At 49.3% G+C, this 17,401-nt stretch overlaps 1 protein-coding gene and 1 long non-coding RNA gene across 2 annotated transcripts in view; one reads left to right on the top strand and one right to left on the bottom strand.

Moving 5' to 3' along the window:
- Positions 1-17,401, bottom strand: part of LOC119951521 (zinc finger protein 729-like) — a 98,627-nt gene that overhangs the window by 72,350 nt on the left and 8,876 nt on the right. The gene's annotated exons all lie outside the window — the stretch shown is intronic.
- On the top strand, positions 1,103-11,175 carry LOC119952275. The gene is made up of 2 exons (XR_005457814.1): positions 1,103-1,474; positions 10,966-11,175. It is a non-coding gene; the product is annotated as an uncharacterized LOC119952275 (long non-coding RNA).

Below are 17,401 nucleotides of genomic sequence, written 5' to 3'. Positions count from 1 at the left end.
TGCATAAACACGAGAACTGAATTTCTATCCTATCCTGGCTGTGATGACTTTGAAAATCCTTTCACAGGATACTGGATGGGGAAGGATTTACAGACAGAAATCTCAAACCAAATGTCTGTTCAGAGCCAACAGTCGCTCAATTCCTTGTGACCTGAACACCATCGGCCTTTGAATCTAGACGGAGAAATATTTGTCTGTTCCACCTTATTAAAAGGATTTTAAGCATCAATGTGACTGGAAATGCACCGAGACACACAGGCACCCAAGTTACTGTGTTCCAATCATAGAATTCATACAGTGCAGAAGGAGGCCATTTGGCCCATCCAGTCTGCACCGACCCTCTGAAAGAGCACCCTACCTAGGCTCACAGCCCTGCCCTGTCCCCGTAATACCCATCTAACTGTTGTACACTCGGGCAATTTAGCATAGCCATTCCGCCTAACCTGCACAACTTTGGACTTTTATGGAAACCGGAGCACCCAGAGGAAACCCACGCAGACATGGGGAGAATGACAAACACCACGTAGTGACCAGAGGCCGGAATTGAACCTGGGTCCCTGGCGCTGTGAGGCAGCAGTTCTAACCACTGTGCGACCAATTGTACAAACTGTGGAAAGAGCTTTCAACAGTTACAGTCTGAACAAAATTTCACCAATCACAGTGGGGAGAGGTTGTATTCTGTGTGTGGACAAGGCTTCAAATCATTGTTGAATCTGTAGAGACCATGGAGAAACACTGGAAATGTTCAGACTGTGAGAAGTGATGTATTTACCCATCCCAGCTGGAAATCCATCGACGCTGTCATACCGGGGAGAAGCCATTCACCTGCTCTGACTGTGAAAAGAGATTCAGCACTTGCGGATTCACACCCCGGAGACACTGAACACCTGCTCCGATTGTGGGAAAGGATTCATTGATTCGTCCACTTTGCAGAAACTTCTGCCAGTTCACGCTGGAGAGAGGCCTTTCCTCTACTCCGCGTGTGAGAAGGGATTTTGTTTTTTTTATAAATTTAGAGTACCCAATTATTTTTTTTCCAATTAAGGGGCAATTTAGTGTAGTCCATCCACCTAACCTACATATCTTTGGGCTGTGGGGGTGAAACCCACCGTGTAGTGCAACCTCTACACGGACAGTGACCCAGGGCCGGGATTCGAACCCGGGTCCTCAGCGCCGTAGGCTGCAATGCTAACCACTAGACCACGTGCCGCCCCGTGAGAGGGGATTTAATCAGTTATCCGACCCGCAGAGACACCAGCGCGTTCATACTAGAGAGAGTTCATACTAGAGAGAGACTATGATGCACCATCAATTACGCACGAGGCAAGTTGTAGAAAACAAAGTAATGGTTTTAATACTCTCAGCTGTACCCTGTGTGCTGACGAACCCAGACTGGAGACAGGGCTACAGATCAGTCAACTATATTCAACACCCAGTGGGGCGGAGCCATAGAAGGACAACAATATATAACACAGTGAGTAACAGTGGAACTAACAGAGAATATATACAGCGCTGTAAGTAACAGTGGAACAACAGTGGAACTACAATAACAGTGGTTCACCACATTCACCCCCTGTTAAAAAAAAGTCCAGCGTGGGTGAAGCAGACTTATAGATTAAGTCTATCAGGAGCTTTAACCGTCCGCTGTGATCTCCTCAGTCCCGGCTGTGGTGTGGGCACCGGTGGCGAGACCTGCGACTCTGGGAGCATGTCCTCTTCTTCATCCGGAAGTGTCGACAGAGAGGGAGACCGTGTAGGCACGGGGGCGATGGTAATGGAGGTGGAGGGCCGGGTGGGGAACCAGCGGGTGCCAGGTCCCGGAGGGAGAGTGTGTCCTGCCGCCCGTCCTGATGTGCCACGTGGGCATATTGTGGGTTAACGCTCGACCAGGGGATCGGTTTTGTGGCTGCTCACATACTTCCGGAGGAGGACAGGCCCTGTGGCTGTCAGCCAGGACAGGAGCGAGACCCCTGAGGTGGACTTCCTAGGGAAGCCAAACAGACTGGGCAGCACGGTAGCATTGTGGATAGCACAATTGCTTCACAGCTCCAGGGTCCCAGGTTTGTTTGCAGCTTGGGTCACTGTCTGTGCGGAGTCTGCACATCCTCCCCGTGTGTGCGTGGGTTTCCTCCGGGTGCTCCGGTTTCTTCCCACAGCCCAAAAATGTGCAGGTTGGGTTCGATTGGCCATGATAAATTGCCTTAGGGTCCAAAATTGCCCTTAGTGTTGGGTGGGGTTACTGAGTTATGGGGATAGGGTGGAGGTGTTAACCTTGGGTAGGGTGCTCTTTCCAAGAGCCGGTGCAGACTCGATGGGCCAAATGGCCTCCTTCTGCACTGTAAATTCTATGATAATCTATGATACTTCCGTGTGGGGTCTCGTTGGTAGCAGTGCACAGAAGCGACTGGATAGAGTGGAGCGCATCGGGAAGGACCTCCTGCCGGTGGGAGACTGGGAGACTTCTTGACCGTAGGGCCAGGAGGACAGCCTTCCAGACTGTCGCATTCTCCCTCTCCACCTGTCCGTTTCCCCGGGGGTTATAGCTGGTAGTCCTACTTGAGGCGATGCCCTTGCTGAGCAGGAACTGACGCAGCTCATCACTCATGAACGAGGAGCCCCGATCACTGTGGGTGTAGGTGGGGAAACCGAACAAGGTGAAGAGGCTGTGCAGGGCCTTGATGACTGTGGCAGAGGTCATGTCAGGGCATGGGATGGCGAAAGGGAAATGTGAGTACTCATCAACGATGTTGAGGAAGTACACGTTACGGTCAGTGGCGGGAAGGGGCCCTTTGAAGTCAATGCTAAGGCTCTCAAAGGGGCGGGAAGCCTTCACCAGGTGCGCTCTGTCTGGCCGATAGAAGTGCGGTTTGCACTCCGCGCAGACCTGGCAGTCCCTGGTCATGGTCCTGACCTCCTCGATGGAGTAAGGCAGGTTGCGGGCCTTGACAAAATGAAAAAAAAGGGTGGCCCCCATGATGTGTTATATGAGTTGGTTTAACACTGACTGCAACTGGATGCAGTAAGACGAGAAACAGGCTTCCGACACAGGAGATGGTTCAACACTGTTTTATTGAACCTGCTGATTGTTCATAATCTGCTGTGGGTTGACACTCTATTAATCTAAACTGATAACCTCTGTCTGGCTTGACCAGACTGGCTCTCTGTCACATGGAGACGGTGCTCACTGCCCTGTGCACCCTGACTATCTCTGTAGCTGTATCCTGTGAGAAGAGGCAGAGTCTTGATGCCTCGTGTGTTTTATAGTGGTGGTGTCCCCTGCGGTATCCTGTCTGGTGATTGGTTGTTCTGTGTCCTGTGTGTTTATTGGTTATTCTGTGTGTCAGTCACTGCCTGTCTGTATCTCATTATATACATGAGTGGATATTATGACACCCCGGGGGACGGAGGTCATTGTGGAGGGCTCGAAGTCGGTCTACTTGTGCGCTGGCACATGTACCATGGGACAGGGCATCTGGGGGCTCATTGTGCTTCCCAGGACGATACAAGATGTCTTAATTGTAGGTGGAGAGTTCGATCCTCCACCTCAGAATCTTCTTGTTCTTGACCTTGCCCCGCTGTGTATTATTGAACATCAAGGCAACCGACAGTTGGTCAGTGAGGAGAGTGAATCGCCTGCTGGCCAGGTAATGCCTCCAATGTCGCACAGCTTCCACAATGGCTTGGGCTTCTTTCTCGATGGAGGAGTGTCGAATTTCGGAGCCCTGGAGGGTACGGGAAAAGAAGGCCACGGGTCTGCCAGCCTGATTGAGGGTAGCGGCCAGGGCAAAGTCAGACGCATCGCTCTCCACCTGGAACGGGATGGACTTGTCCGCAGCGTGCATCGTGGCTTTGGCAATGTCTGCCTTGATGCAGTTGAAGGCCAGGCGGGCCTCAGCCGACAGGGGAAAAAGGGTGGGTTTGATGAGTAGACAGGCCTTGTCCGCATAGTTGGGGACCCACTGGGCATAGTAGGAAAAGAACCCCAGGCATCTCTTCAGGGCCTTGGGGCAGTGGGGGAGGGGAAGTTCCAGGAGGGGGCGCATGTGGTCGGGATCCGGCCCTAGGACTCTGTTTTCCACAACGTAGCCGAGGATGGCTAGGCGGGTTGTGCGGAAAATGCATTTCTCCTTATTGTATGTTAGGTTAAGGAGCTGGGCGGTGTGAAGGAAATGCTGGAGGTTAGTGTCATGGTCCTTCTGGTCATGGCCGCAGATGGTGACATTATCCAGATACGGGAACGTGGCCCGCAGCCCACACTGGTCAACCATTCGGTCCATCTCCTGTTGGAAGACCGAGACCCATTGGTGACGCCGAAGGGGACCCTGATGAATTGGTAGAGGCGGCCATCTGCCTCGAAGGCAGTGTATTGGCGGTCCTCTGGGCTAATAGGGAGCTGGTGGTATGCGGACTTCAAGTCTACTGTGGAGAAGACTCGGTACTGTGCAGTCTGGTTGACCATGTCAGATATGCGGGGGAGGGGATATGCATCAAGCTGCGTATACCGGTTGATGGTCTAACTGTAGTCGACGACCATCCGGAGCTTCTCCCCAGTCTTGACGACCACCACTTAGGCTCTCCAGGAGCTGGTACTGGCCTCTATGATCCCTTCCCGCAGGAGTCGCTGGACCTCTGAACTAATAAAGGCTTTATCCCGAGCACTGTATCGTCTGCTCCTGGTGGCGACGGGCTTACAGTCCAGGGCGAGGCTACAGATGGTGAGGGGGGCAGGGGTCCACCGAACGGGGTGGTGGTAGCGGGTGGCGTAGAAGATGGTGGCCAAGATGGCCGCCCCCACGGGTCGCACGTGGCAGGTCGCGTCGGAGATGGCGAACAAGATGGCGGACTCCACGGGTCACACGAGGCGGATGACGTGTTAGAAGGGGGGGTCCCGACAGGCAAGATACCACGCGGCGGGATTTGGACGTTTAGGCCGGGCCTGGCAGAGTTTTGCAAAGTGGCCCATCTTACCGCACTTGCTGCAGGTCGTGTCCCGAGCTGGGCAGCGTTGCCTGGAGTGCTGACCCTGGCTGCAGAAGTAGCAGGATGGTCCCTCGGAGTTAGTGGGCTGCCGCGTGGCACAGGCTTGTGATCTGGTGACCGGATCTGGTGATGGCTGCGCCCAGGACGCCCACGAGGATGCCGCGTGGTCGGGCGTGAAGGCATCCATATTCTGGAAGGCCACGATCAGGGAGTTTGTGAGCTGCACCGTGTCGTTTAGGTTGAGGGTACCCGCTTCGAGCAGGCGCTGACGGATGTAGTCAGACCTAACGTCGGCCACATAGGCATCCCGGATCAGGAGCTCGGTATGTTGAACTGCCGTTACTGCCTGGCAGCTACAATTCAGGGCGAGTACCCGCAGGTCACGCAGGATCTCGGCCAAAGATTCTCCTGGGCGCTGACGCCTCATGGCAAGGAGGTGCCGGGCGTACACCTCGTTTACCGCCCTCACGTACTGCCCTTTGAGGAGTGTAACTGCCTCGTCGTACGTGGCCGCGTCTCTGATGAGGGTAAATATTCGGTGGCTCACCCGGGCGTTGAGAACCTGAAGCTTGTGCTCCCCTGAGACGGCGTCAGTGGAAGAGTCGAGGTAGGCCTCGAAACAGCTTAGCCAATGCAGTGGCATCGGCTGCCTGTGGGTCCAGGTCCAGGTCCAATCGCTCAGGCTTGAGTGACTTATCCATCGTACTATCTCAGTAACAGTGGAACAACAGTGGAACTACAATAACAATGGTTCACCACAGACCATTCACCTGCTGTCAGTGTGAGAAGGGATTCTCTGATTCATCCAACTTGCTGACACACCAGCGAGTTCACACCGGGGAGAGACCGTTCACCGGCTCTCAGTCTGATATGAAATTCATTGATTCATCCAACTTGCTGAAGCACCAGCACGTTCACCTGCTCCCGTGTTTGGGAAGCGATTCAGTCACTCATCAAAACTGCTGACATACCAGCGAGTTCACACTGGGGAGAGACCTTTCACCTGCTCTCAGTGTGATTTTACAAAATGTACAATAGCTGAGCTAATGGGATGGCTCCAGCTGGTCATATGCTGGTTTCTGGAAGTTTCTGAGCAGTTTTAAAGTGAATGAAGGCTAACGGCTCAAACACCCTGGAATGTAACACACCTCGCATCACATGAACACTCCAGCCGAGCCAACACACTGTCCCAGCAGACAGTCTGTCTCCCTAGCCAGTTACCCACAATGCATCTGGTTGCAAGTCCTAATCTCCAATAATGTTGCCAATGGCCTCAACATTAACTGTTCCAACACAAAGGTTTCAACAAGGGGACCCCATTTCGACAACTTGTAACCAGTGTGTCCAAGAATTTAATAAACCCGGATTCCAAGTGAACACCTCAAGTTTCCAGCCCTGGGAAAATACATCCTTTATCCAACATCTCGGAGGAATGGTGTCGTATGACCTCGGGCGGCACGGTAGCACAGTGGTTAAGTGGTTAGTATTTGCTTCACAGCTCCAGGGTCTCAGGTTCGATTCGGGCTTGGGTCACTGTCTGTGCAGAGTCTTCACGTTCTCCCCGTGTCTGTGTGGCTTTCCTCTGGGTGCTCCGGTTTCCTCCCACAGTCCATAGACGTGCAGGTTATGTGGATTGGCCGTGATAAATTGCCCTTAGTGACCAAAAAGGTTAGGAGGGGTTATTGGGATAGGGTGGAAGTGAGGGCTTAAGTGGGTCGGTGCAGACCCCATGGGCCGAATGGCCTCATTCTGCACTGTATGTTCTTGTCATTTTCTCTCTGATGTGCTGTAATGCTTGTATTTACAAAGACGGAGGACGTTTTCAATACCCCTCACCTACTTTAGAGAAGGTGAGTAGCCACACGGCAGGGTGGTGGGTGGGTGGGCGGTGTGGTGGTGGGTGGTACGGTTATGTAAGTCCTCACTATGGATGAGGAAAGCCCCAAGTTCGAACTATCTGTGTCTTTTGTTATTTGTATTTTCATTACTTTGGGTGTATGGAATCAATGCTTATTTCCCACGAAACTCAGGACAGATCATGGGCGGGATTCTCCAATAATGGGGCTATGTCTCCATGCCCGTGGAAAAACGCACGCGAATCAGTCCAGGGTGAGTCTGTGATTTGAAGGGGGCTAGCAGGGCCGGCACCAAGACGATAGGCTCCCCCCCCCCCTCACCCGAGATGGCGCGTGCCAGTGGATCAGAGGCCCCGATTGATGGCCTGGCTGTCCTAGAGACCCGACCTCAGGTCCATTCTCCGTCCCGTGCCTCCGAGGCTCGGAGAATCCCGCCCCATGTATCTCGGAGTGGACTGGGTTCCTGGTGATTCTTCCCTGCGGTTGGCGCCTCTGGAGTTGCTGGAGTCGGGGGAAATGTGTAATGACGCACGCCTGGGTGTGGTCGGTTAATCCTTGTTCAACTTGTCATCTTCAATATTCTCTTGGCTGCCTGGGCAGTGGCAGTGGTCACTTGATCGGGGAGGGCAGGGCAGGAGTAACTGTGTTTCCCTGGGTCGGGCGGAGGGTCTGTTGGGTGGTGGAGTGAGTCTCCCTTCCCCGGGTTGCCCCCTGTTGGGGTCTCCTGGTCTGCTCCCTCCTCTCGGGATAGGGTTCCTCTGGGGAGGGAGTAGCTGTGGGTTGGAGGGTTTGAGTGAGTTTGTGTTGTGGATCAATGATGGAGCCCTTCTTCTGTCAGAGGGTGAGGCTGAGGGGGGGGGGGGGGGGGGGTGGCTAGACGTCCTTCTCCAACTGGTCTTATATATAGTGACTTCCTGAATGCCCACCTTGTTGAATCCGGGCTCCCCTGGGGAGGTAGTGTTTAGTCTCCGATGGGGCTATGCTGCCCTGCCCCGAGTATCCTTTTTGTGTTGATGCACAGTGCTGGTCCTTATCTGGCATCATTTGGATAATCCTGGTGTTCCTCTCTTTTGGGGGTAGCGTGCTGATGTTTCCTTTACCATATCTGGGGTGAGTTGGGGGGGGCGGGTGGGGATTGCACCCCTCCTGAGATGCCGCCTTGTTGGGTGTCTCGACAAATTTTCCTCTCCTTGTGGGTGGGGTCTCCTTGATGGAGGACGGCGTGAATCTTTTTGTGTCGACGGGGACGGTGCGCTGCCCTCGGGATGGGGTGAGAGAGCAGTGAGGTTGGGTGTGGAGTGTGTGGTAGTATGACTAGGGGTATTACGGTACCTGGAAGTGAGCTGCTATTGGTGCAGAGGACTCGCTGCCCATTGGCCCGGGTAAGTCATGTGCCTCCCAGCCGATTGGCTGAGAGGCAGGTAGCTCCGCCGACGAGGCAGGATATAAGAACCCGTGCTTCCCTTTCTTCTGTACGCCTGCTGCCGGGTACACGTCTTGTGCATTAAAGCCTATCGTTCGGACTTCACCCACGTTTCGTGTCCATTGATTGTGCATCAGAGTGAATCCTGTCACGGTATGGCTATCCTTGTTTTCCTGACTCCTGTGTGCGAGGGTGGACGGGGCTGAGCCCGGTCTTGTACTGTGGTCGCTTTCCTGTTGCTCCCTTTTGCTCAGGAGGTTCCTCTCGGCCGGGGTGTCCTGAGAGGCTGAGTGAGTTTTCGAATGAGCGGCTTTGTCCCTTGTTGTCTTGTGGTGAGGGGCGTGTGTCAGGGGACCGTGTGCTCAGGGCTGTATCTTGGATCCTGTTATCCCGAGAGACTCTGCTTTTGGTACTTTCTAAATCCTGTCATTGTTGGTCTCTTGGAAGCTGCATCGATTAGAATCTGAACCAATTGTGTGAATATTTGCTGCTCTTCTCTGTGCAATTGTGCGGAGTGTTCCTGCAAAGGTACAGACAGGCCTTGTACCCGAGAAGGGGACGTAAGGATGTGTTATTGATACCTCTGGTGTGACTGGAGCTGGGGGAGATGTGTTCTGACTCCCACCCGAACCTGGCGCCGTGATCTTATCCTGGACTCTGGTGGGCGGTGTGAGCACTCGCTATGGGGGAAGGTGTCACCGTTTCACCATCTTTTCATGGCCTTTTCCTCCTCTCCCTTGTTCTCCAGTATATCCATTCATATGTACGGAGGCACCAAGCTTAATGATTATACTGACCCACCTGTATTGTCGCCCTCCTGTCCTCTCCTGTGTTTCGGTATTGCTGAGACATTTCTGCTGTGCTGCACCAATCCGGAGCTTGTGTTGGATATTTGTTAAAATGGAAAAACATCAATAAAAATATAAATTAAAAAAACCTGCAAATGGCTGAAACATTGGAACTTGTGCCTCCCAGACTGACTCACTCTCCGTGTCTCACCCCATCGTGGAAGTCTCACTGCTGGAAAGACGGATCTCCCGCAACAGTAAACCTCCCTCTGAAGGAACATTCCATTAGACTTGGGATTCTGGACACATGGAAAACCATAACTTGTATTTTATTGTGGTCATTCCCGGAACCCTCTTCCTTTATCCTTATCCCCTGTTTATTGTGTGAGTGCAAAAAGGGGGCGAACATTGTGAAACCCCTCTCGTGTGTGTAATAATTACCTCTTACCTCGAGTTTGCTGTTCAGGTTATTCACAGAGAATTGAAACACTCCAGATTTAAGGGTTGGAGAAAATAAACCACCATTTATAAAGGGGGAAATCAGAATAAAATAAAATCCACAGCAATGTGGTTGGCTCTCAAATGTCCTCTGAAATGGAGGGCAGTTAGGGATGGGCAATAAATGCAGGTCCAGCCAGCGACGCCCACATCACTTAATGAGTAAAAATAGAATCAGAGAGAGACCCTGTCCATGGAACAGAACAGAGATCCTGTCCCTTTAATCAGAGAGATCCTGTCCCTGGAACAGAACAGAGACCCTGTCCCTTTAATCAGAGACCCTGTCCCTGGAACAGAACAGAGATCCTGTCCCTTTAATCAGAGAGATCCTGTTCCTGGAACAGAACAGAGACCCTGTCCCTTTAATCAGAGAGACCCTTTCCCTGGAACAGAACAGAGACCCTGTCCCTTTAATCAGAGACCCTGTCCCTGGAACAGAACAGAGATCCTGTCCCTTTAATCAGAGAGAGACCCTGTCCCTGGAACAGAACAGAGACTCTGTCCCTTTAATCAGAGAGATCCTGTCCCTTTAATCAGAGAGACCCTGTCCCTGGAACAGAACAGAGATCCTGTCCCTTTAATCAGAGAGACCCTGTCCCTGGAACAGAACAGAGATCCTGTCCCTTTAATCAGAGAGATTAAGGTAGAAATGCAATAGGTTGGAGATAAGCGTGGAGGGGAACTCATTCACATTGTCTTTAATGGTTCACTTGTTCGAGAACAGCCTTCAACAATGGAGTGGGCAAAGCTTTGCATAACATTCTGGTAATATTTCATGTATACAGATAAAATTATTATACAGTAAAATAACAAATCATTAATAATTGAAATTGTGTAAATGATTTAGTAATAATTGGTAAAATGATTATTAAAATTAATTATATAATTCAGTAATAAAATGATTAATAATGCAATAATAATGCAGTAAATAATAGTTCAACAGAAACTGTTCATTTCGTAGTTATTGGATGGTTGTGGATGTGGATCACTATGTACCACTTGGATTTTTGGGGTACTATGGGCAGCCATACATTGGCATGCGCATTTGGCCAGCAAGATCACTACATAAAGGATAAATCCAACTATGCAAAATGAGAGGACATTTCTGTGCCACCCAACCATCCGGAAAGCCAACCCCAAATAGTGTAATTAGAGGGTTGGCAAAGTTTTTTTAACTTTGTCTTGAATGTGTATTGCCAAGTCTTTGACATCTTCTGAATTATCTGGGATGTAGGTGCAACACTCTGCACCAATCAGGGCACAGGTGCCACCTTTTTCGGCTAGCAAATAGTCAAGTGCCACCCGATTCTGTAAAACAACAGTTTGAATATCTAACATTTCGTCAGAAATTTTAACCAGGGCAGTGGAGGTATAATTAGCTTCTTGTTCTATTACGTCTGTCATTTTGTTTAATTCGTAGGCTAATTTTCCATTCCAATAAAAAAAGAACAAGAAAGGCAAGAACTCTATCTTGTGCCATGAGGCACGCTTATTTCTATGAACTGATGATCTTGAAAGAGAAGGAAGATGACGGATGGGAGGTATGACGTATGGCAAATAGCAAGATCCTGACCAAAGTTTTGGAAACTAGGTATATGCTTTGTTGTTGCAAATAAAATAAGTACCATTATCCAGAGTGAAATGGGTAATTTCCTCTAAGTACCATCGATCTGAAAATGCTGTAGTACCAGTGAGATCTGATGCACAATCAATTGAACAAAGACTAGAGTTGGATACAACTGAGGCTTTATTGCTCTAAGATGTGTGGCCTCCCACAGCAGCTGGCGAAATGGCTGCTGCATGGAGGACACACATATTTATACTCCGCCTACTGGGCGGAGTCAGCAGGCAGGGACTACCGGCGAACCTGTGGTACAGGTCCTACCAGACATCACCTAATAAAGGTGTAACAGTGGTTTACCACAAGATCCTGTAGGCCTGTTAATATTAAGGAATGAATAACTCTCTGACAAGTATTGGGTAAGCTTTGAGTACATTAAAATAATGAATACAGTTACTGTACTGTATCCCATCTTCATCCCTGTAAGATGATAACTTACTCAGCATATTGATCCTTCCAGGTGAAGAATAGATGGGAGGTTAATTTGGGGAGGATTTTGGTTTCTGTCATAGTTACGTTGAAACCATCCTGAAAAAGTGTTGAATGAATAACCTGCAGATTTCCAATATTGGATTTTATTATTCAAATTAGCCTGCCATTTGGTTTTCCAACATGTTTCTGCTCCTGCAGGGATCTGTGAAGAGTGAATGGTGCTCTGAAAAATATACCATTCTGCTGTTTCTGAAGTGTTAAAAGGAATGGTAAGAAAGGGATACCTCCTTCCGAATGGGTAGGGATTGCAGTGCAACAAATGAAAAATGAAATGAAAATCGCTTATTGTCACGAGTAGGCTTCAATGAAGTTACTGTGAAAAGCCCCTAGTCGCCACATTCCGGCGCCTGTCCGGGGAGGCTGGTACGGGAACTGGAGATGTTAAACTTTTCAGCATAAACGTTAGACATTTGAAGAAAGATATTGTCATGTAACTGTTTACTAAAGGCCTGCAAGGCAGACCATGCAATTGAAAATCAATATTGTGACAAACATTTTTACGGATTATAATTTTGATGCGCGCGGTTCACATGCGACGCGTGAATCCAGGTTTTCTTTCCTTGGAGTTTCACGGCCGACTGCGTAGTCAGAAGAATCAGGTAGGGGCCCTCCTACTTGGCCCCTAGGGGATCTTATTGTATTTTTAAAAAAATAGACTGTTTCGCCAGGACCTCCTTCGGGTGGGCTGCCCCAGGCCGCTGAAACCTGTTGAGAAGCAGAACTAACAGGATTTGTTAGATTTTCACAATAACTAAGTAAAGCATCACTCATCAGATGACAGTCTGCCTTTCGTAAGTCAACAGTTCCTGGCAGAGACATGGGTCTGCCAATGATGACCTTAAATGGGCTGAGGCCTGTGGTTCTGTTTGGGATTGCTCTGATACTGTACAATGGTAGTGGCAAGGCTTGAATCCAATTCATGCCTTCTTGGTTGTATTTGGACAGTCGTTCTTTTAAAGTCCGGTTCATGCGTTCCACTAATCCTGATGATTCTGGATGATAAGGGCAGTGTAGATTCCAATCATTGTCCAGTAATCTGCAAACCTCCTGGCAAACAGCATCTGTAAAGTGGGTTCCATTGTCTGAGTCAATGCTGGCTGGTACTCCCCATCTGGGAATATTGGAATTTGGCTGTATGGTTGGCTGTAGCCCCCCTGGCTGGAGCAGCCTCTACCCATCTAGAAAATGTATCTACTATCACAAGGACTTCAGTGTATCTTTGGCATGGAGGAAGGGTGATGTAATCGACCTGTATGTTCTGAAATGGTCCTGCAGGGGCAGGTGCTCTTAGCTGGGGCATTTTTTAAAATAGGTCCTAAGTTGTTCTTTTGACATGTTACACAGCATACCAATTGTGCATGTTTTATGAATCCTTTGCCAGGCCAACTTCTCTGGAATTGATCCATCATCTGTTGAGGGGCCAAATGTCCCCATGAATGGATCTGTTGGGTCAGAAATGGCATCAGTGCCTGTGGTACATCTGGTTTATCGGTCTGAACTCGTCTCCAAATATCATCATCATACACCTCAATGCCTGAATCTAGCCATGACCATTCTTCTTCTTTTGTTGATATGTTGCATTTCACATAGATCTTGTAATAACTTGGTCACTCCCAATTTGTAGATGTGTCTGGGTTCTGCTGAAGAATCCCACTGGGAGGCAGCTTCCTTTGCTGCTTGGTCTGCAAGGGTATTTCCTAGTGTTTGCTTGAGTATGGGACTTACACTATAGAATAGATACTTCTTTTGGCAAAGCTGTGGCTTCCAGGTGGTCTTGAACTTGCTCCCCATTTCGGATAGGTGTCCCTGCTGTGGTGAGGAATCCTCTTCTCTTCCACGAGTGACCAAAATCATGGGCTACTCTAAAACCGTATCTGGAGTCTGTATGGACGTTAGCTGTTTGATCTTTTGCCGCACGACATGCTTCTGCTAGTGACCTCAATTTGGCTTGTTGAGCTGATGTTCCAGGGGACAAACTTCCTTTGCCATAACTTAGTACAGGCTTGTGACCGCCCACCCAGCTTTTCTTTATTTTTTATAAATGTTTTTTATTGGGTTTTTGAACAAGGTATATTTACCGTTATGTACACAGGATAAGAAACATATATATGCACATATTTAGAAGAGAAGGGCACACCCAAACATACCAAAGAAAAGAAAATAGTACATAGTTAAAAAAAAATACAATAAAAAAAAAAGAATAACTGGTAGGGTATTGTACACCAGCTCAACAGCAGCAACTCTGTACACCTGCCAAAATTATTTACAGCACATAAGTAGTAGGCGACTGTTTGCGGGTGGGGGGGGGGGGGGGGGGGGGGGGGGGGGGGGGGGGGGAATTGGGGAGGTAAATATACATTTGGGTGCCGGAGAGATAATTACAGTGGGCGATACTCGGCTGTGTTTCGTGTTGTTATCGCCTGCTTCTCCCAGACGGATCTCGCTGCCGTCTCGCGCTCGCCTCCGCTTCTGCCGTTCCTCCCGTCTTCCGTCTTTATTCTCCTCGTTCCCTGCTGGAGATGCCATGCTCGTTTTTGTATCCCGTGACTCCTTCCAGCTCTCATTTCCCTGCCTCCCCCCCCCCCCCCTGGTTCTCCTCTCTTGTTCCCTAACTCTTCCCTCTCCAACCCCCCCCCCCTCCCCCACTGTGGTTCGCCTTCTTTCCTCAAGTTTAGCTGTCTCCCCCCTCCCCCCCCCCCCCCCCCTCCCGGTCTATGTCTCCCTTTCATCCTTTCATACCTTGGCTACTTTCCCCTGATTCTTGGCCACCCGACTATTCTTCCTCTTGTTCGTTGGCCACAAACAGGTCCCGGAACAATTGCGAAAATGGCTCCCACGTTCTGTGGAAGCCGCCGTCTGACCCTCGGATGGCGAATTTGATTTTCTCCATTTGGAGAGATTCCGAGAGGTCGGACAGCCAGTCTGCAGCTTTGTGCGGTGCTGCTGACCGCCAGCCAAACAGGATTCTACGGCGGGTGATCAGGGAGGCAAAGGCCAGGGCGTCCGCCCTCCTCCACAGGAATAGATCTGGCTGGTCTGAAACCCCGAAGACCGCCACATTTGGGCATGGCTCCACCCTCACCCCCACCACTTTGGACATGGCCTCAAAGAAGCCTGTCCAGTACTCCACAAGTCTGGGGCAAGACCAGAACATGTGGGCGTGGTTGGCCGGGCCTACTTGGCACCGTTCACATCTCACCCAGCTTTTCTGATACCTTTGTCAATAAAGGAGGAACCATCTGTAAATAGAACCAAATCTGGATTTTGTAGTGGTTCTTCTTCTACTAGGCGTGCCTCTTCCATTTCCTCTGTTACTTCCACACAGTCATGTTCTTCATTTTCTCCCCCCTTTTGCTCCTCGGGAAGCGGGAACAATGTTGATGGGTTTACTGGACTTACTCATTGGAAGTAAAGATTAGGTGCTTCCAAAACTGCTGTCCATCTGGTCTTCCTGGCTGATGGAGAGTAGAGAATGGACTGCATGGGAACATTTGATGGTCAACCGCTGGTCTAGGACAAGGCCTGCTGTAGCCATCATGGCTCGACATGTGACTTCCAAGGCTCTGAGGCAGCTGCCATATGCCAGGGCCATGTTGTCTGGTTTGACAGAATAGTATCCTACTGGTCTTAGCTGGTTATCATGTTCTTGGGTGAGTACTGCCGTCATGTACCCTTCTTTCTCATGAACAAACATGGTAAAAGACCTTCCATCTATCAAAGGCGCAAAGATCATCAGCCCACTGGAAGCAAAGTCGTGAGATCGGTCAGAATATACCCATTGTCTCTTCCCTTGGTTAGACCGCAGCTGGAGTACTGTGTAGTTTTACTCCCCTTACCTTATGGAGGATATTATTGTCACAGAAGGATTTCAACAAAAGTTCACCAGACTTGTTATGGGGACGGCGGGACTGTCCTATGAACAGACTTGGGGACTGGGCCTGTGTTCTCTAGAGTTTCGAAGAATGAAAGGTGATCTCAATGAAACTTATAAAATACTTTCAGGAATAGACAGGGTGGGTGCGGGTGAGATGTTTCCCCTGGTTGGGGAGTCCAGAACCAGGGGACACAATTTCAAATTAAGGGGGAAGCCACTTAGGACGGGTCTCGGGGGAGACATTTCTTTACTCAGAGGGTTGTGAATCTTTGGAATTCTCTATCCCAGAGGGCTGTGGGAGCTCAGTCACTGAGTGTGTTTAAAGCTGAGACTGACAGATTTCTAAACACCAATAACACAAAGGGATATGGGGATAGTGTGGGGGGGGAAAAGGCATTGAAGTGGATGATCAGCCATGGTCGTATTGAATGGTGGAGCAGGCTCGATGGGCTGAATGGCCAATTCCTGCTCCTATGTTCCAATGATACAAAGATAGGCAGGAAAGTAAATCGTGAAGAGGACATAATGAGGTTACAAAGGGAGAGAGATAGGTTAAGTGAATGGGAAAAAATCTGCCGGATGGAGAATAATGTGGGAAAATGTGAAATTGTCCATTTTGGCAGAATAGAAGCTTATTATCTAAATGGTGAGAGATTGCAGAGCTCTGAGACTCAGAGGGATCTGGGTGTCCAAGAGCGTGAATCACAAAAGGCGAGTATACAGGTACAGCAAGTAATTAGGAAAGCTAATAGAATGTTATTGTTTATTGTAAGGGAATTGAATACAAAAGTAGGGAGGTTATGCTTCAGTTATACAGGACATTGGTGAGACCACATCTGGAGCACTGTGTACAGTATTGCTCTCATTTAAGGAATGATGTCAATGTGTTGGAAGCAGTTCAGAGAAGGTTTACTGGACTCATACCTGGAATTGGAGGCTGGTCTTGTGAGGAATGATTGGACAGGCTCGGCCAGTTTGTTCTCATATTCTATTTTCTCCTCCTTTGCTGAATTCTATAACAAACTCCTAATCCTCAGGCTTACTCCTATTCTGACCACTTTGTGAGCCTCTTCCTTTGACCTAATGGAATCTTTAACTTTTCTTGTTGGATTTTTGTTTCTTATATCACAATCCCAGACCAGATCCCAACAGTGGCCAGGATACTGGACCGAACTCCCAATACTTTAGCTTCTTTTGTCAGACTGTGCGGAAAGACTACTTTGCTCCAGGAGTAATTGCACGAAGAAATTGGGAAATGTTATTTTAAAACAAGACTTTATTATTAACACACAATTAAACTTTTCAACAACAAACCCAAAAATAGCTATTAATTATGATAAGTAAATAAATAATAATCTTTATTGTCACTAGTAGGCTTATATTAACACTGCAATTAAGTTACTATGAAAATCCCCTAGTCACCACACATCGGCACCTGTTCGGGTAAACTGAGGGAGAATTCAGAATGTCCAATTCAACTAACAGCAGGTATTTCGGGACTTTGGGAGGAAACCGGCGCACCCAGAGGAAACCCACGCAGACACGGGGAGAACGTGCAGACTCTGCACAGTGACCAAGCCAGGGATCAAACCCGGGGCTCTGGTGCTGTGAAGCAACAGTGCTAACCACTGTGCTACGGTGCCGCACTGTTTTAAACTTTTACTTCAGTCCGAACACTAACAGATTACATGCAGTTTCTTACCCATAACATGCAAGTTCTCATTTTTAAAGCGAGTGTCCCTTTAAAAAGCTTTGGTCTGATGACATGGCTTGTAGCAAGGCTTCAGTGATGTCATTTGTGGGTGGACCTGGGCTACGGCTGTCAGGTGAGAGGGGGTTTAGTCCTTTGGCTTGTTGCTTTGGACTGCA

The sequence above is a fragment of the Scyliorhinus canicula genome, chromosome 17, assembly GCF_902713615.1.
Source record: "Scyliorhinus canicula chromosome 17, sScyCan1.1, whole genome shotgun sequence".
In the NCBI taxonomy this organism is placed as follows: Eukaryota; Metazoa; Chordata; class Chondrichthyes; order Carcharhiniformes; family Scyliorhinidae; genus Scyliorhinus; species Scyliorhinus canicula.
Note: the sequence above shows the minus strand (reverse complement) of the source record. Positions and strands in the feature narration are given on the sequence as shown.